Here is an 18,363-nt window from a genome sequence, read left to right on the forward strand (position 1 = left end):
GGTTTATTGGACAAATATAATTCGATACAAATATACACAACGAGTTGTTACTCAGTCTCAGCCATAAACATTCTCCTTGCCACCTCTTGGTCATGTGTCTCTTGCACCATTATGTGGGTGGTCTTGCTTGTCCAGTCCCACATATTAACACTTAGAACACTGAACATCGTAATCCTACTGTACTGAGACCCACGACCTGCAGGGCAGGGTACTGAGGTCTACACAGAGCAGAAAGTCCCCTGGTCTGTGTTGAATTAGCTGATTTCAGATAGGATACTGCCACAGTTAGTTTCAAAGGCGGAACAGGATTAAGGGGCTGAATGTCCTCTTATTTAAAATAAATTTTGAGTACCCAATTCATTTTTCCAATTAAGGGCCAATTTAGCGTGGCCAATTCACCTACCCTGCACATCTTTTGGGTTGTGGGGACGAAACCCACGCAAACACGGGGAGAATGTGCAAACTCCACTCCAGGGGTGAAATTCTCCCCCAACGGCGGGATGTCCGCCGACTGGCGCCAAAGCCGGCGCCAATCAGACGGGCATCGCGCCGGCCCAAAGGTGCGGAAGGCTCCGCATCTTTGGCGGCCTAGCCCCAACATTGAGGGGCTAGGCCGACGCCGGAGGGATTTCCGCCCCGCCAGCTGGCGGAAATGGCGTTTGTTTCCCCGCCAGCTGGCGCGGAAATGCGGCGCATGCCCGGGAGAGTCAGCGGCCGCTGTCAGTTTCCCAGTGCATGCGCGGGAGCGTCAGCGGCCGCTGTCAGTTTCCCGCGCATGCGCAGTGGGGAGAGTCTCTTCCGCCTCCGCCATGGTGGAGGCCGTGGCGGAGGCGGAAGGGAAAGAGTGCCCCCACGGCACAGGCCCGCCCGCGGATCGGTGGGCCCCGATCGCGGGCCAGGCCACCGTGGGGGCATCCCCCCGGGGTCAGATCGCCCCGCGCCCCCCCCCCAGGACTCCGGAGCCCGCCCACGCCGCCTGGTCCCGCCGGTAAATACCAGGTTTGATTTACGTCGGCGGGACAGGCAATTCTGGGGCGGGACTTCGGCCCATCCGGGCCGGAGAATCCAGCGGGGGGTCCCGCCAACCGGCGCGGCCGGATTCCTGCCCCCGCCCAATCTCCGGGAGCGGAGACTTCGGCGGGGGCGGGATTCACGGCAGCCAACGGCCATTCTCCGACCCGGCGGGGGGTCGGAGAATGACGCCCCAGAGCCGGGATCGAACCTGGGACTTTGGCGCCGTGAGGCTGCAGTGCTATCACTACGCCACCGTGCTGCCCTGGGGCTGACTGTCCTCTAACTGTTCCTTTGCTCCTGTTTCTGTTTCTGGGGTGAGGGAGGGGAAGAAACAAGCAACGGTCCTCTTCCCTGATCTATATTCACAGACTCTCTACAGAAGTGTCAATGTCAGATGACAGGATATGGCTAGGCTCTGGCTAGACTCCAGGGGCGAAATTCTCCATTATCGGCGGAAAGTCCGCCGATCGGCGCAAAAAACGGCGCAAATCCCACTTGCGTCACGTCATAAAAATGGGCCGATAGTCTGCGGCCCGAAATGGGCTAGCAGCGACGTAACGGGATCCGCGCTTGCGCAGTGGTTCACGCCGTGCAGCGTCATACGCGCTGCACGGCATGACGGCTCATAAGGCCGCGCTGCTCCCCCCCCCACCCGACCGGAACACCCGACCGCAACACCCGACTGGATGGCTGGCCGTCGCTCAGCCCCGAGGTTCGAGTCACGCAATGTGGAGGCGCTCCTGGACACGGTGGAGCAGAGGAGGGACGCCCTGTATCCCGGGCACGGCCGCAGAGTTGCCCCACGCCACAGCCGGCGTCTGTGGAGGGAAGTGGCAGAGGCCGTCACCGCTGTGGCCCTGACACCACGGACAGGCACCCAGTGCCACAAGAAGGTGAACGACCTCGTCAGAGCAGGCAGGGTGAGCCTTATCCCATATCCCCCATATCCCCCCTCCCCCATATCCCCCCTCCCCATATCCCCCCTCCCCATTTCCCCCCCTCCCCCATATCCCCCCTCCCCCATATCCCCCCTCCCCCATATCCCCCCTCCCCCATATCCCCCCTCCCCCATATCCCCCCTCCCCCATATCCCCCTTCCCTCATATCCCCCCTTCCCCATATCCCCCTCCCCCATATCCCCCCTCCCCCATATCCCCCCTCCCCCATATCCCCCTCCCCCATATCCCCCCTCCCCCATATCCCCCCTCCCCCATATCCCCCCATATCCCCCCCATATCCCCCCTCCCCCACATCCCCCCTCGCCCATACCCCCCTCCCCCATATCCCCCCTCCCCCATATCCCCCCCTCCCCCATATCCCCCCTCCCCCATATCCCCCCCATATCCCCCCATATCCCCCCTCCCCCATATCCCCCCTCCCCCATATCCCCCCTCCCCCATATCCCCCATATCCCCCTCCCGCATATCCCCCATATCCCCAAGTGAATCCAGCCCTAACCTTAACCTCTGCAATGCACGCGCAACCGATGGCGTGCATTCATATACCTGCCTAACACTGTTGCCTTTTACCCCTGCCACCACCCCCCCCCCCCCCCACAGGATAAGCGCGCACACAACAATAGGGAGCATGTGAGGACTGGAGGAGGGCCCGCTGATGAGAGGCCACTGACCGTACACGAGGAAAGGGCCCTGGAACTGGCTGGCGGACCTGAGGACCGGGAGGTTGCTGATGCAGAGGTCGGGGGCCCACGAGCAAGTGAGCCATCAACAGCCCGTCCCCATATCCCCCCTCCCCTATATCCCCCTCCCCCGTATCACCTGATCACTGCCTGATGTCTAACCATGCATGCTTCATTGTGTATCGCAGGACCAAACGTCCAGGCACCCATCCCCGCAGATGCACACCGCCCGCAGGATGCCCCTCGGAGACCACAGGAGACGGAGAGACCCGCACCCTCCAGCATGCGACGCCCGCAGGATGCCCCTCGCACACCACGGGAGACGGAGAGACCCGGACCCTCCAGCATGCGACGCCCGCAGGATGCCCCTCGCACACCACGGGAGACGGAGAGACCCGGACCCTCCAGCATGCGACGCCCGCAGGATGCCCCTCGCACACCACGGGAGACGGAGAGACCCGGACCCTCCAGCATGCGACGCCCGCAGGATGCCCCTCGGAGACCACAGGAGACGGAGAGACCCGCACCCTCCAGCATGCGACGCCCGCAGGATGCCCCTCGCACACCACGGGAGACGGAGAGACCCGGACCCTCCAGCATGCGACGCCCGCAGGATGCCCCTCGGAGACCACAGGAGACAGAGAGACCCGCACCCTCCAGCATGCGACGCCCGCAGGATGCCCCTCGCACACCACGGGAGACGGAGAGACCTGGAGCAACAGGGAGACGACACCCCCGTCACGTGCGGGAGCGACCACCCAGCGATGAGGGGGGCAGCCACAGGCCCCCGTCACATCCGAGCCAGGACACCACTACCCAGGACACCACTATCCAGGACACCCCTACCCGGGACACCACTACCCAGGACACCCCTACCCGGGACACCACTACCCAGGACACCCCTACCCGGGACAGCACGACCCAGGACACCCCTACCCGGGAAGACGAAATACCGGACAGTGACTCAGAGTGGATGGGTGGAGACGAACCCCCACCCCAAAGTGCCATGGAGTCAGAGTGGGACGAAGAGCACGACACAACGCCACTGCTGTCACCAACACCCTCCACCATCGCAGAAACACTCACCACGGTTGGGCACTTTAGTGATGAGGCGTCTGGTACACTCACTGGTGCGCACAACACAGCCGTCCCGGTACAGCAGGTGGAGGTAGGAGCAGCAGAGGGACCGGGTGGTCGGAGGGCAGCCCAGGCCAAGCGAACATCTGCCGCCCAGATGGATCCCGGGTTCCTGCAGTTACCACACCCACACATAGATCCGATGCAAACACCGACACGGAGACGAGCGAATAGGGTGACGGGTGGCTTGCGGCGGCTGCGGTCGAGGGTGGAGGAGTCCACCCGCGTCCAGGAGCTGGGAGTGGTCCCGGTCATGCGTGCCACCCAGGCTGACACCGTACGGGTGGCGTCCGCGGTGGAGGCAATGGGTGCGACGGTGTCAGACATGGGGAACGGTTTGCGAGGCCTGGGGCCTTCCGTGCAGGCGGCGTCTGTGGCCCAGGAAATGGCTGCCCTCTCACAGGAGGCCATGAGCCAGTGCCAGCGCCAGATGGCAGAGGCGCTCAACGCCATAGCCCAGTCTCAGCAGGCCATGGCCCAGTCTCAGCAGGCCATAGCCCAGTCTCTGCAGGCCATGGCCCAGTCTCTGCAGGCCATGGCCCAGTCTCAGCAGGCCATGGCCCAGTCTCAGCAGGCCATCGCTGAGGGCATCGGCGCCAGTGGCCATGTGCGAGCCGGCGTCGCACTGTCACAGACAGGGTTTGACAACCCCCTGGGCTCCATGGCTGCAAACCTGCAGACCCCTGTCGATACCAGCACGGGCCTCCAGGACTGGCAGCGCCAGATGTCGGGGGCACGTCGGATGGCCAGTCCGTACGCATCCCCCACCCATGTAGAGGCCTGGGGGCCATCGGGCACCCCGAGGGAGGAGGAGGTGGTGTGGTCCGTCCTGGCTCCCTCTGTAGGGGAGGTCCCGGTACACCGCGACACCTCGGATTCCCCCCCTTCCGTCCCAGGTGCATCGGGTGGGCAACGGGCAGGACAGGCTGGCAGCTCGCCATCCCAGTCGCCCGGGCCGCAGCCTGGCCCATCTAGGCCAGGACGCCCCAGGAAACGGCCGCCAAAGGGATCCAGTGTCAGAGGGCAGGAATCACAGGAGTCCACCTCCAGTTCTGCTGTACCGTCTGGGGAACCACGTAGACGTAGTCAAAGGGCCCGTAAGGCCAAACAATTAGACACTGAGTAAGTTGGCACGGGTGCAGGGCACAGATGAGTTTTAGGGGCTAGGGCACGTGCATGAACTCCTTTGGTTATTAAAGTCAATGTTACACCTACCGAAGCTGCCTTTGTGCTCTGTCCAAAGTGTGCGGGCGTGTCATGTACGTTGAGCGCAAGTGTGTGTGTGACGGGTGGTCTTACCTCAGCCCCAGGTGAATCTGCCCCCTTCCCCCTGGGCCGCCATCAACATCCCCCGGGCAGAGGACGGGACCGTGCGCTGCAGTGTCACAGCCGCATGCAGGGATGGTCCGGGTGGATGGTGGTACTGTGGCCATGGGTCAGACATAGTTCAACGATGTAGAGCCAGGAGCTCATCGGAGGCGGGTTGTCATCATCCTCCATGGCCTGCGATAGACACGCGTCCACCCGCAACTGGGTGAGCCCGGCCCGTTGTGCCGCCGGTGGATCGGCAATTGGGGGGGGGGGGGGGTGGTGTGCATGCGGGTGGGGTGTGTGGGGTTGGGGAGGGGGGGTGAGGGTGCTGGGTGGGTGGACGGGTGGGGGGTGTGGGTGGTCGGCTGTTGCCATGGTGTGCGGTCTGTGGCCATACTACCCGATTCCCACGCCCATCTAGTCAGTGAAGCGGGCGTCTATCAGTCTGTCCCGTGCCCGCTGGGCCAGCCGGTAACGGTGGACAGCCACCCGCCTGTGTCTACCCCGTCTGCCCTGACCATTGCCCCCATCCCCCTCATCTGGGGAGGACTGCGCCTCTTCCTGCTGCTCCTCCACTCCGCCTTCCTCTGCCTGCGGCACATCGCCCCTCTGCTGGGCTATGCTGTGCAGGACGCAGCACACCACAATGATGCGGCCGACCCTATCTGACCGATACTGGAGGGCGCCCCCAGAGAGGTCCAGGCACCTGAAACGCATCTTCAGCACGCCAAAGCACCTCTCGATCACTCCCCTTGTCGCTACATGGGCATCATTGTAGCGGTTCTCCGCCTCATTGCGTGGCCTCCGTATAGGCATCATCAGCCACGATCGCAATGGGTAGCCCCTGTCGCCCAGCAACCAGCCCCTCAGCCGGGGATGGCGTCCCTCTTACATGCCGGGGATGGATGACCGCGACAACACGAATGAGTCGTGTACACTGCCTGGGTGACGGGCGCAGACGTGCAGGATCATCATGCGGTGGTCGCAGACCACCTGTACGTTCATCGAATAGGTCCCCTTCCTATTAGTGAACACGGCCCTGTTCTCTGCAGGTGGCCGCACCGCGACGTGCATCCCATCGATCGCGCCCTGGACCATGGGGAACCCGGCAACGGCAGAGAAGCCCACGGCCCGGGCATCTTGGCTGGCCCGGTCCACGGAGAAGCGGATGTAGCGGTGCGCCATGACATAAAGGGCATCTGTCACTGCCCGGATGCACCGATGCACCGATGTCTGCGATATGCCGGACAGGTCCCCACTCGGTGCCTGGAATGACCCCGTTGCATAAAAGTTCAGGGCCACCGTAACCTTGACGGACAGGGGGAGAGGGTGTCCCCCGCCAGTGCCACGCGGTGACAGGTGTGCCAGCAGGTGGCAGATGTGTGCCACGGTTTCCCGGCTCATCCGGAGTCTCCTCCTGCATTCCCGGTCCGTGAGGTCCTGGTATGACTGCCGGGGCCGGTACACACGGGGCGCCCTCGGGTGCCTTCGTTGCCGTGGGGCCGTGACGTCCTCCTCCCCCTCCTCGTCCTGTCGGTCAGGTGTCCCTCCAGCCTGGGCGGCTGCCGCCTGCCCCTCTGCGGCAGCCTGCGCCGCCTCTCTGGCACGCTCCTCCTCCTCCTCCTCCTCCTCATCCAGGGCAACATAGACATGAGCGGCTGCCGCCACGGCGGCCAACATCGCTGGATGGTCTGAAAACATGACGGCCTGGTGGGGGGGGAGGGGAACGACGACATGTCATCATTGCCCGTATCCCCTCCTCCCCCCAGCCAGGTGGCATGGACCGCTTGGGTCCAACTGTTGGAGGCTGGCACCTGGCCAGGTGGACCAACTCATTTGCCCTCCCATCACCCACCGCGGCACGGACCCCCCCCCAACCTCCACCCCAGCACGGACCCCCCCCCCCAACCTCCACCCCGGCACGGACCCCCTCCCCAACCCCCAACCTCCACCCCAGCACGGACCCCCCCCAACCCCCAACCTCCACCCCAGCATGGACCCCCTCCCCAACCCCCAACCTCCACCCCAGCACGGACCCCCCCTCCCAACCTCCACCCCAGCACGGACCCCTCCCCCCTCAACCTCCACCCCGGCACGGACCCAACCCCCAACCTCCACCCCAGCACAGACCCCCCCAACCTCCACCCCAGCACGGACCCCCCCCCCAACCTCCACCCCAGCACGGACCCCCCCCCAACCCCCAACCTCCACCCCAGCACGGACCCCCCCCCCAACCTCCATCCCGGCACGGACCCCCTCCCCAACCCCCAACCTCCACCCCAGCACGGACCCCCCCCCCAACCCCCAACCTACACCCCAGCACGGACCCCCCCCCAACCTCCACCCCAGCACGGACCCCCCCCCAACCTCCACCCCGGCACGGACCCCACCCCCCAACCTCCACCCCCCAACCTCCACCCCCCAACCTCCACCCCAGCACGGACCCCCTCCCCAACCCCCAACCTCCACCCCAGCACGGGCCCCCCCCAACCCCCAACCTCCACCCCAGCACGGGCCCCCCCCAACCTCCACCCCTGCACGGACCCCCCCCAACCTCCACCCCAGCACGGACCCCCCCCCCCAACCTCCACCCCGGCACGGACCCCACCTCCAACCTCCACCCCAGCACGGACCCCCCCCCAACCTCCACCCCAGCACGGACCCCCCCCAACCTCCACCCCAGCACGGACCCCCCCAACCCCCAACCTCCACCCCAGCACGGACCCCCCCCCAACCTCCACCCCAGCACGGACCCCCCCCAACCTCCACCCCAGCACGGACCCCCCCCAACCTCCACCCCGGCACGGACCCCACCCCCAACCTCCACCCCAGCACGGACCCCCCCCCCAACCTCCACCCCAGCACGGACCCCCCCCCAACCTCCACCCCAGCACGGACCCCCCCCCAACCCCCAACCTCCACCCCAGCACGGACCCCCCCCCCCCAACCTCCACCCCAGCACGGACCCCCTCCCGGCACTCCCCCGGAGCCCAGCCTACTCTAACCGCTCCCCCCCCCGCCGCACACACACACACACAAGCCGAGACACACCTCTCCTCACGCAATCAGTCTGCGGCAACGCCATTTCCTGCCCAGAACCAACCCCCCAGGCCGTCACTCACCTCCTCGCTGGTCGGCGTGAGCCTGGAGCACCGGGTCACGCCGATGAAAAGGAGGTTTAATTCACGTCGACGTGAACGGTCATCACGTCGACGGGACTTCGGCCCATCCGGAAGGGAGAATATCGGCAGGCCGAAAATCGGCTGCCTTGCGCAGACCCGTGACATTCTCCGCGGCAGCGGCGCCATTAACGCCCCGCCGACTTTTCTCCCTTCGGAGACTTCGGCGGGGGCGGGGGCGGGATTCACGGCGGCCAACGGCCATTCTCCGACCCGGCGGGGGGTCGGAGAATGACGCTCCTGTTATCTCGCTGAAACACATTGGCCGCAATTCTCCCGCGGTTGGGATTCCCTCTGTTCCTGTCGGGTTTCCCGGCGATGTGGGATGGCTTCAACAGGAAATCTTATTGACAAGCAGCGGGAGTAGCGAATCCCGCCGCCAGCGACCGGCGCGCTGCAGAGAAACACGAACGACCAAAGAATTCAGCCCATTTTTAGGAGTCACATTTACAAGAGGTTGGAGAATGAGGATGCTGGCTGGGGAATCAAAGAGTGGAAGACCTTGAGCAGGATTCTCCGATTGCTGACGTCGGAATCACGTTCGGTGATCGGTCGGAGAATCCCTTTTTCCGCTGAAATCGGGGGTGGTGCGGTTTTTCCGATGCTGCACCCCCTCAAAGGAGTACGCCACACGCCATTGGGATGGCTTCAGGAGGTCAGATGAGACCCTCCCCCGATGCTCCGCCCACGAAGGGCCGATTTCACGACGGCGTGGGACACATGTCCTCTCAGCTTTCATAAACCTGGCGTGGCGGCTGCGGGCCGTGTCCAGTGCCGCCACATTCGGGGGGGGGGGGGGGGGCAGGGTGGGCTTCGCCAGGGGCAGGGGGGACTGGTGGGGGGTGGGCCGGGGGAGGCGAGGGGGGTTACAGGGGGCCTGTTTTTGGCAGGCCGGGTCCACGCACAGCCGGCGCCATGCTGTACGGTGCGGCCGGGGTGGGGGGGGGGGGCGGAGACTTTACGTGGCGCGGCTTCTAGCCCCCCCACGGGATGGAGCATCGGTGCAGGGGCTGCGCCTTCTTTTTGGTTGGAAGACCAGACGCATCCTCTGGACATAGCCGCAGAATCAGAGAATGCATCCCCAAGCCTCCAGAAAAGAGGCAATTAAAGAAGGCAATGATGGGGCGGGCATGGGGGTAAGGAGGCACTTAACTTTGGCAGTAACCTGCTAACAACGTTTAAGAAACAGAATTATTGCAGTTGCAAGATTAGTCTAACATGTTGCTGAGATAATGTTTTTTAAACAGCAGGAAATTAAACTGTTCTAACATCTGGTATCTGGTTCAATCAGTGGTGATTGTTCATGGTTAAACATGTTTATTACTCCCTATCTCACCGTATAATCGACATAAAAGACATTTTCTGTAAAAATATGATTCTTGCTTGATGTTTATTGTGTGTAATAAATTCCAGATGTAAAATATTGCTCAAGTAACCAGAATAAAGCTGACTTTGAATTATTGAAAGCATTATGAGACTCGGAGCTGTTTTTATTTTAAAACAAGTGTGATGTGTTTTTACACTAACCATTCACATTAGTAAAATATGCAAACGCTCAGAGCAGATGCAGAGAAAATTATTGAGCAAACAGACCTCCACCTCTGCCCCTGTGAAATTGGACCCAGAAATAACATACAGGATCTTCAGAAGACAGAAAAGTGCCAGAGTACAGTTGCCACAAGGCAGGTGAGATTTGATACCAGCTCTCAAGTGGCCTTTCATCCCATAAGGAGGCTCGATCTCAGAAAATCTGGATTGCAGGCCCACTCCAGGACTTGTTGGCCATGGAAGAAGAGTTCATGGCGTGGTTCAACAGGTTGAATGTCCACATACCCTGAAGGTGGCTGGACAAGTGGATAAGGTGGTTAAAATGCATATAGAAAACTTTCCTTTAATAGCCAAGGCTTAAAATATAAGAGTACATAGAACATACAGTGCAGAAGGAGGCCATTCGGTCCATCGGGTCTGCACCGACCCACTTAAGTCCTCACTTCCACCCTATCCCCGTAACCCAATAGCCCCTCCTAACCTTTTTGGTCACTAAGGGCAATTTATCATGGCCAATCCACCTAACCTGCACGTCTTTGGACTGTGGGAGGAAACCGGAGCACCCGGAGGAAACCCACGCAGACACGGGTCCGCATAGACCGTGACCCAGCGGGGAATCGAACCTGGGACCCTGATAGCCACAGTGCTATCCACTTGTGCTACCGTGCTGCCCACGGGAGGTTATATTGGAACTGTCCAGAATGCTAGTTAAGGCACAACTAGAGCACTGCATACGGTTCTGGTCAACACATTACGGGAAAGATGGGATTGTACCAGAGGCTGTTCTGTTTACAGATGCTGTTTGCTGCCACCATATGTTGTATTGTGGGTTCTTTGCATGTCTCAATCAGGAGATCTTGGGACTTGTATAATTAAACATGAACTGTTAATTGCTACTCTTTCACTATTCACAGATCCAAGCTATGGTCATGCATGCTGCGTTCATGCAGGTAGGCTGCTTACTTGCCGAGGTTCTCTCCAGGCTGTTCTCTCCCAGAGTCTCTTACCATATGACTTTGTCCACCATACCGTGGGCGGTTCTAATCTCCAGTACCACGTTAACCCTTGATCTTCCGAGCACCTTTACATTACAGTGCATTCAGGCACATATCACACCATTTCCTCTTCGTCTTTAAAGGAAACTTTCCATCCTGCCAACCGAGTATTGCAAAACAATTTGTATTTGCCATCACTGCTCCCCCATCTCAAGCCTCTGTCTTTATGAATTCAGACAGTGTTGAAGCTTGACAGATCTTCCACATCTTGGTCTGTCATGTTTGGAAGAAAGATAGTAGTACTTATAATAGTAATGATAGTAGTGTTGTGCCTTTATAACCACAGTGTATGTTTAACCCGTATACGGTGGACAAATGATCACACAAGTTTGTTTAGTACAACGATAGTTTATTTGACATACACAAGATTGTTCACTTAATTAATCACACGTTCATGCACATTGGACTATAATTAACACACTTAAACTTGACTTAACTTCCAGGTGACCGACAGATACAGAGTAGATAAGGCCTTATCTGGATTCTAGTGGTTTGGCGGGGCTGCAGTTCTGGTAGGTAGTCTGTGTTCTCTGATGGCATGGGCTCTTGTTCTTGGCTGTTGTTGGTAGCTGTCGATGCGGCAGTCGAGAGAGCGAGTGATGGCCTGCGCAGTGCCTTTTATCCTCCTATCTTTCGCCCCCTTTTGGGCGGTCCCAGGTGAAGGTCCAATGGATCGATAGGGTCTCGATCACCCTGATCGATCCTGACCAATTGGGGGCGGATACCTTGATGGCTGGGCGGGTCCCGGTTGGCCATGGTCGTTAATGTCCAAGGCACGTAGGCCTTCCCAAATAAGGAAGCAGGCGCCGCTGAATCTGCCACTTATTGTTAGTTTCTACCTGGAACCCAATTGTCCCGGGAAGACCTCCAAATGGCCTTTCACCGGTGTGAGTTTCTGCATAATTCTGGGCTGCAGTTGTATATTTGCAGGCTGCAGCCTTTTTGTGTTCCAGCTTGGCCAAATTTCCCATCACTCTTTGCGGGTGACCATTTTAGATGGCCACAGGAGTAATGATAATATTAATGATAGTAGTAATCTGTGCCCCCAGTACTTTGTAACCTCCATTTGATTCGCTTTTTACACTGTTTCCTTCCAATTGTGATTCTCTTTGTTAACAGCCTGTCCGCTTTTTTCACACACTTGCCGTGATTTTGCAGCAGTGTCCGCCGGTAGCACACACGGTGACATGGGTAAAAAATAAAGTGCGGGTGCTGCAAACCGTGACGAGAAATGCCGGCTGTACAGCCTACCAGCCACATGCCGGTTTTCCCGCCTCAGCCAGCACTTAACGGAAAATTCCGCCCACTGTTTTCCCCCCATTCCTTCCAAGGGGAACGTGCGCTCCGTTCACTTCTGGAGTTGACTCAGATTTTCCTTTTCCGTGGCGTCTGCCATGTTCTTGCTGGATGATTACATTTCCTGAATGGAACCTTCATTTCCACTTGTTTCACCATCTCAGCCAATCTTGTTGTATTTTTAAATCGTTTTACAAGTTTTTGAATCTTATCATTCGGCTCAATGGTTTTCAGGGTACCTGAGACATCCGGTGCTGTTCCTTCTGCTAGCACCTTGCCTCAGTGCCACATTTAAATTTTCCATCTTCATTTCTGATCTTCTCCGCTCAGTCCACAACAGAACTTTGTCTTTGTCCTTCATTTTGGATTCATTGTCTGCTGTTTGTTTGCCAGCTCTGTCTCCATGTCATGTGAGAGTACGTTTAAGAAATGGGTGTTTATAAATGGGTGTGTATATAAATATCTGTAGTGAGAGTACCTTTAAGAAATGGGTGTTTACTACTGCAGTGATGTCAGAGAGTGCGTGGAGCTGGGCTGTCTGTCAGCTTTATACTTTTGTTTCTGAGCAGGCTGCAGGGTGTGTTTTAGTTTCGCTTTCAGTGTGGGAGCTGAAGCCAGACAGAGCAGGTGTACTGCTGTTCTCTCTGCCATCAAAAGTCTATCTCTTGATCATTTGGTGAATTCAGAATTATAAATGTTTTCAGTAGTGACTTTAACCTGATGTGCTTCTGATAAAGGTTTTGTTTTTAAGTCTTCGGGATGTTAAAAGGAAAGCTTAAAGGATTACTTAGTGTTGTATTCTTTGAGGGTTGTATTTGAATTAATGGTTGCTAAGATGTTCACTGTATGTTTTAAAAAGGTTAACTTGAGTTCATAGAATAAACATTGTTTTGTTTTAAAAAATACTTTTCCATTTCTGCTGTACCACACCTGTAGTGTGGGCTGTGTGCTCCCCATACCACAATCTATTAAAAGTTGTGGGTCAGGGGAACACTTTGGGGTTCTCTAAACCCTAGCCCATAACATCCAGCAAAGTCTGACCGGGTTTCAGTTCTGTAATTGTGCCACTCACGGCTTCATTATCCGCTCGCAGTTTGAAAAATTCCACGGCTTTTCCTTTCAATGCCTCCTCTTTTTCATTCAACCGTTTCTTCAGCTTCTCAGTCTGTTTCTTATAGCATTTAGTTTTCTCCTGGAATTGAGAACATTGCTGACTCTTCTCTGCCAACCGGCTCTTCAGTTTGTTCAGAGTGACGTTAAACTCATTTTTGTAATCTTCCAGAGGAACAAACCTTGACCTAAGGAATTGTTGTCGTCTGTGAAGATCTTTGGACAGGTTTTCCTTGGCTTTGCAAAGTGCACTTGCATTATCTTGGGGCTTTCCTGTAATTCAATGGAGTCTCCTTGAGTTTCTTCTGTTGGGCTTTCACTCTGCTGTTTAAGACTGTTTTCATTTCTTCATGTAGCTGAATGGTCACACATTCCTTTAGTATTCAAACCTGAACATAGAACATAGAACATTACAGCGCAGTACAGGCCCTTCGGCCCTCGATGTTGCGCCGACCTGTGAAACCACTCTAACACCCATCTACACTATTCCCTTATCGTCCATATGTCTATCCAATTACCATTTGAATGCCCTTAGTGTTGGCGAGTCCACTACTGTTGCAGGCAGGGCATTCTCTGAGTAAAGAACCTACCTCTGACATCGGTCTTATATCTATCTTCCCTCAATTTAAAGCTATGTCCCCTCGTGCTAGACATCACCATCCGATGAAAAAGGCTCTTAGTGTCCACCCTATCCAATCCTCTGATCATCTTGTATGCCTCAATTAGGGCACCTCTTAACCTTCTTCTCTCTAACGAAAACAGCCTCAAGTCCCTCAGCTTTTCCTCATAAGTTCTTCCCTCCATACCAGGCAACATTCTGGTAAATCTCCTCTGCACCCTTTCCAATGCTTCCACATCCTTCCTATAATGCACGCAATACTCCAAATGCGGCCGCACCAGAGTTTTGTACAGCTGTAACATGACCTCATGGCTCCGAAACTCAATCCCCCTACCAATAAAAGCTAACACACCGTACGCCTTCTTAACAATCCTCTCAACCTGGGTGGCACCTTTCAGGGATCTATGTACATGGACACCGAGATCTCTCTGCTCATCCACACTACCAATAATCTTACCATTAGCCCAGTACTCTGTCTTCCTGTTATTCCTTCCAAAATGAATCACCTCACACTTTTCTGCATTAAACTCCATTTGCCACCTCTCAGCCCAGCACTGCAGCTTATCTATGTCCCTCTGTAACTTGTGACATTCTTCTGCACTGTCCACAACTCCACCGTCTTTAGTGTCATCAGCAAATTTACTCACCCAAACTTCTACGCCCTCCTCCAGGTCATTTATAAAAATGACAAACAGCAGTGGCCCCAAAACAGATCCTTGTGGTACACCACTAGTAACTGGACTCCAGTCTGAACATTTCCCATCAACCACCACCCTTTGTCGTCTTCCAGCTAGCCAATTTCTGATCCAAACTGCTAAATCATCCTGAATCCCATGCCTCCGTATTTTCTGCAGTAGCCTACCATGGGGAACCTTATCAAAAGCTTTACTGAAATCCATATACACCATATCAACTGCTTTACTCTCATTCACCTGTTTGGTCACCTTCTCAAAGAACTCAATAAGGTTTGTGAGGCACGACCTACCCTTCACAAAACCGTGTTGACTATCTCTAATCAAATTATTCCTTCGCAGATGATAAGACATCCTATCTCTTATAAACCTTTCCAAGACTTTGCCCACAACAGAAGTAAGGCTCACTGGTCTATAGTTACCGGGGTTGTCTCTAGTCCACTTCTTGAACAAGGGGACAACATTTGCTATCCTCCAGTCTTCTGGCACTATTCCTGTAGACAAAGATTACTTAAAGATCAAAGCCAAAGGCTCAGCAATCTCCTCCCTAGCTTCCTAGAGAATCCTAGGATAAATCCCATCCGGCCCAGGGGACTTATCTATTTTCACTCAGGACAATCAACTGTCCTTTCAACTGCTTATTGTCTTGCTGCCCTTGGCGGAGTTGACTTCTCTATGGATTTCTGTTGTGCTCGGTGCTTTATTAGAGTTTCCCCTCTGTCTGACGTCTCTTGCGGCCTTTCATTTTTTTGTACTATTGCTCATTGTATTGGGGATTATGTCACTCAGGATCTTGCAATTTTCTGTAGTTTCGCTCTCCTGTCTTGTGGGCTGGGAAGTTTTTTGCTTTGCCTCACGCGGGATTCATGCAATGCCTACTCAGGTGAATCCCTCAACTTCGATGTTTGTGGTGAAACTGCTTCAATTTTGTTTTTATCTTTTCTTCTGAGGTGCACATCCCTCTCGTCTGGCTTCAGTTCTTCATACATCGGGATACTGCTCTGGGTTTCGGCATTTAGCTGCCACCTTTCTTACTGCCGTTGATCGCCCTGCTGCCACCATGTTCTATTTATGAGTGCTGTAGATTGTTCTCCCTGTACGCTCAGGTTCACGCTCGGAACTTGGGCAGTAACCAGAGGCGGGCGGCACAGTAGCACAGTGGTTAGCACTGTTGCTTCGCAGCTCCAGGGTTCCAGGGTCCCAGGTTCGATTGTCGGCTTGGGTGACTACCTGTGCGGAGTCTGCACGTTCTCCCCATGTCCACGTGGGTTTCCTTTGGGTGCTCCGGTTTCCTCCCACAGTCCAAAGATGTGCAGGTTAGGTGGATTGGCCATGCTAAATTGCCCTTAGTGTCCAAAAAGGTTAGGTGGGGTTACTGGGATGGGGTAGAGTTGGGAGCTTAAGTTGGGTGCGCCTTTCAAAGGCTGCTGCAGACTCGATGGGCCGAATGGCCTCCGTCTGCGCTGAAAATTCTATGATCCTATGACGTGGCTACCTGAAATAATTTTTAAAAATATGTTGATTTTTAAAATTCCATATTGAACAAAACCTGCCGAAACAATCAAACAGAAATACACAACAGAAAGAGGCAAAGAAGAAAAAGGCACACATTAACTTTAATACAAAACAACTAAACCACCTAACAGCTGACGGTGACTCGCTGCTTAAAAAAGGAAATGAATGGCTGCCATCTTAGGTAGAACCCCTCCACCAAACCCTTGTTGGTGAACCTAACCTCCAAATGTAGAAAAGACATGAGCCCACCCAATCAAGCCGAGGCACTCGGCAGAGTAGGTGACCTCTACCCAAGCAGAACTCATCTCCAGGCTATCAACGGGGCAAAGGCGAGGACATTGCCCTTCATGCCTGACTGAAGCACCAGCGAGCCCAACAGCCCAACATGGCCACCAGTGGACATGGATCCAAATCTACATGGAGTATCTCCGACACGGTGTGAACGAAAGAGGCCCAGACGTTTACCAACTTGGAACAGGACCAGAAGAAATGTGTGTGTTTAGCTGGGCCCCGAGAGCAGCGCCCACACTTAACTTCCACCCTGAAGAAGAATCCGCCCATCCTCGCTTTAGTCAGGTGTGTCCTGCGCAAAATCTTGAATTGAATCAAACTCAACCGAGCACAGGAAGACGAGCAGTTGACCCTGTGAAGGGTCTCACTCCGTACCCCACCATCAAGAATGGGACCCAATTCACCCTCCTACTTCATCTTCACCTCACTCAATGGAACTGACTCCGCTGAGGGGATATGGCCACATATGTCAGAAATAGTCTCCTTCCTTCAGACCCGGCCAGAGACAAAACCTTCTTCAACAGGGAAGAGGGGGATGCCCAGGGCAAGGAGGGGAAAATACTTGAAAAGACTGGAACCAGTCAATTGAAATTTCTCAGCCAACTCCTTAAAACTGCCAAAGCTCCCCTCCACGAACAGGTCTCCGAACGTCTCCAGATCCGCAGGCAATAACATATTTGCCATTGAGGTCAGCTAAAATCTTAGAGGCAGAAACCTGAACTCATATATTAATTAGTATTGACCCACCCTTGGCCCTCCCAATGACACCCGAGTGAAAGGCCTGTCCTACACCCCCCCCCCCCACCCCCCCCCCCCCACCCCTCTTCTGTGGCCTTTTCTGGTCCCTGACCCGCAAATTGGTCGCTTGCAAAAACACCACATCAGCGTTCAAGCTCTTACGGTGAGCAAATACTGTCCTAGGCCATTCAACCCCTAACATTCCAGCTGACCAAACAAACTGGGGGTCTCCCACCTCCCCTCAATCGGGAGTCAGCCATTTCCACCAAGAGTGATTACCCAATAGGTACTGAAAATGCACAACAAGCAGGCCCACCCAAGATGGCCGCCAAACCAAATCTCAAGGCTGGACAAAGAAAAATCTGCAGACACCATCAACAAATTACACCCACCCCCTCCCCCCAGCGCCATGGCCCTTGAATACAACCACACCCCAAAAACACATACAAATCCAGGCAAGGCAAAACAAACAACCAAAATCTACATCTAACCAATCTGAACAAAACAAGCTATAAAAAACTGCTCCAATGAGCTGTAGCCAACCTTTTGCTGCTGTCAGCTAACTCTTAGGTTAGCAGGGAGGTTCCCGACTAGAGTTAAGAGAAATGGTTACACACAACAAAATATTAAAACCCCATAAACCTTGCGCTCCAAAAGGGAGGTGTATATTATAACAAACAGAACCCCACATAGAACTAAACCCCAAATCTAACCAAGAACTGTGAAAATTCAACTCCAACAAGAACACGAAAATACAAGAACAAACATGAAACCTCAACAATGCAACACTTAACATGCCCATCCCTAGAACCCAAAATCTGAATCACACTGTGCCCAACTTGTGTTTTTTAACAAAGGAGTTTGCTTCTCCTGGTGCGTCAAATAAATACCACTTTCCATCGAAGGTTACTCTAAACTGAGCAGGGTAGGCCACACCGAATCGGACAACACTTTTATACAGGGAGGCCTTGGTTCTATTGAACGCAGCCCTCCTCTTCGCTAGCTCCACTCCCGCATCTTGGTAGAACCTGATGGCGTGGCCTTCCCATTTAATTCCTGATGTTCCTTCACCTATCTCAGCATCCCCTCTTTCTCCTTGAAGCTATGGAACGTCACTATTACCGCATGTGGTGGATCCTTGGGGCGAGGACTCTGCCGAAGTGTACAGTGGACTCATAGTCAGAGACGTGGCATAGAACAGACAGTGCAGAAGGAGGCC

Source organism: Scyliorhinus torazame, chromosome 17 (assembly GCF_047496885.1).
Source record: "Scyliorhinus torazame isolate Kashiwa2021f chromosome 17, sScyTor2.1, whole genome shotgun sequence".
Classification (NCBI taxonomy): Eukaryota; Metazoa; Chordata; class Chondrichthyes; order Carcharhiniformes; family Scyliorhinidae; genus Scyliorhinus; species Scyliorhinus torazame.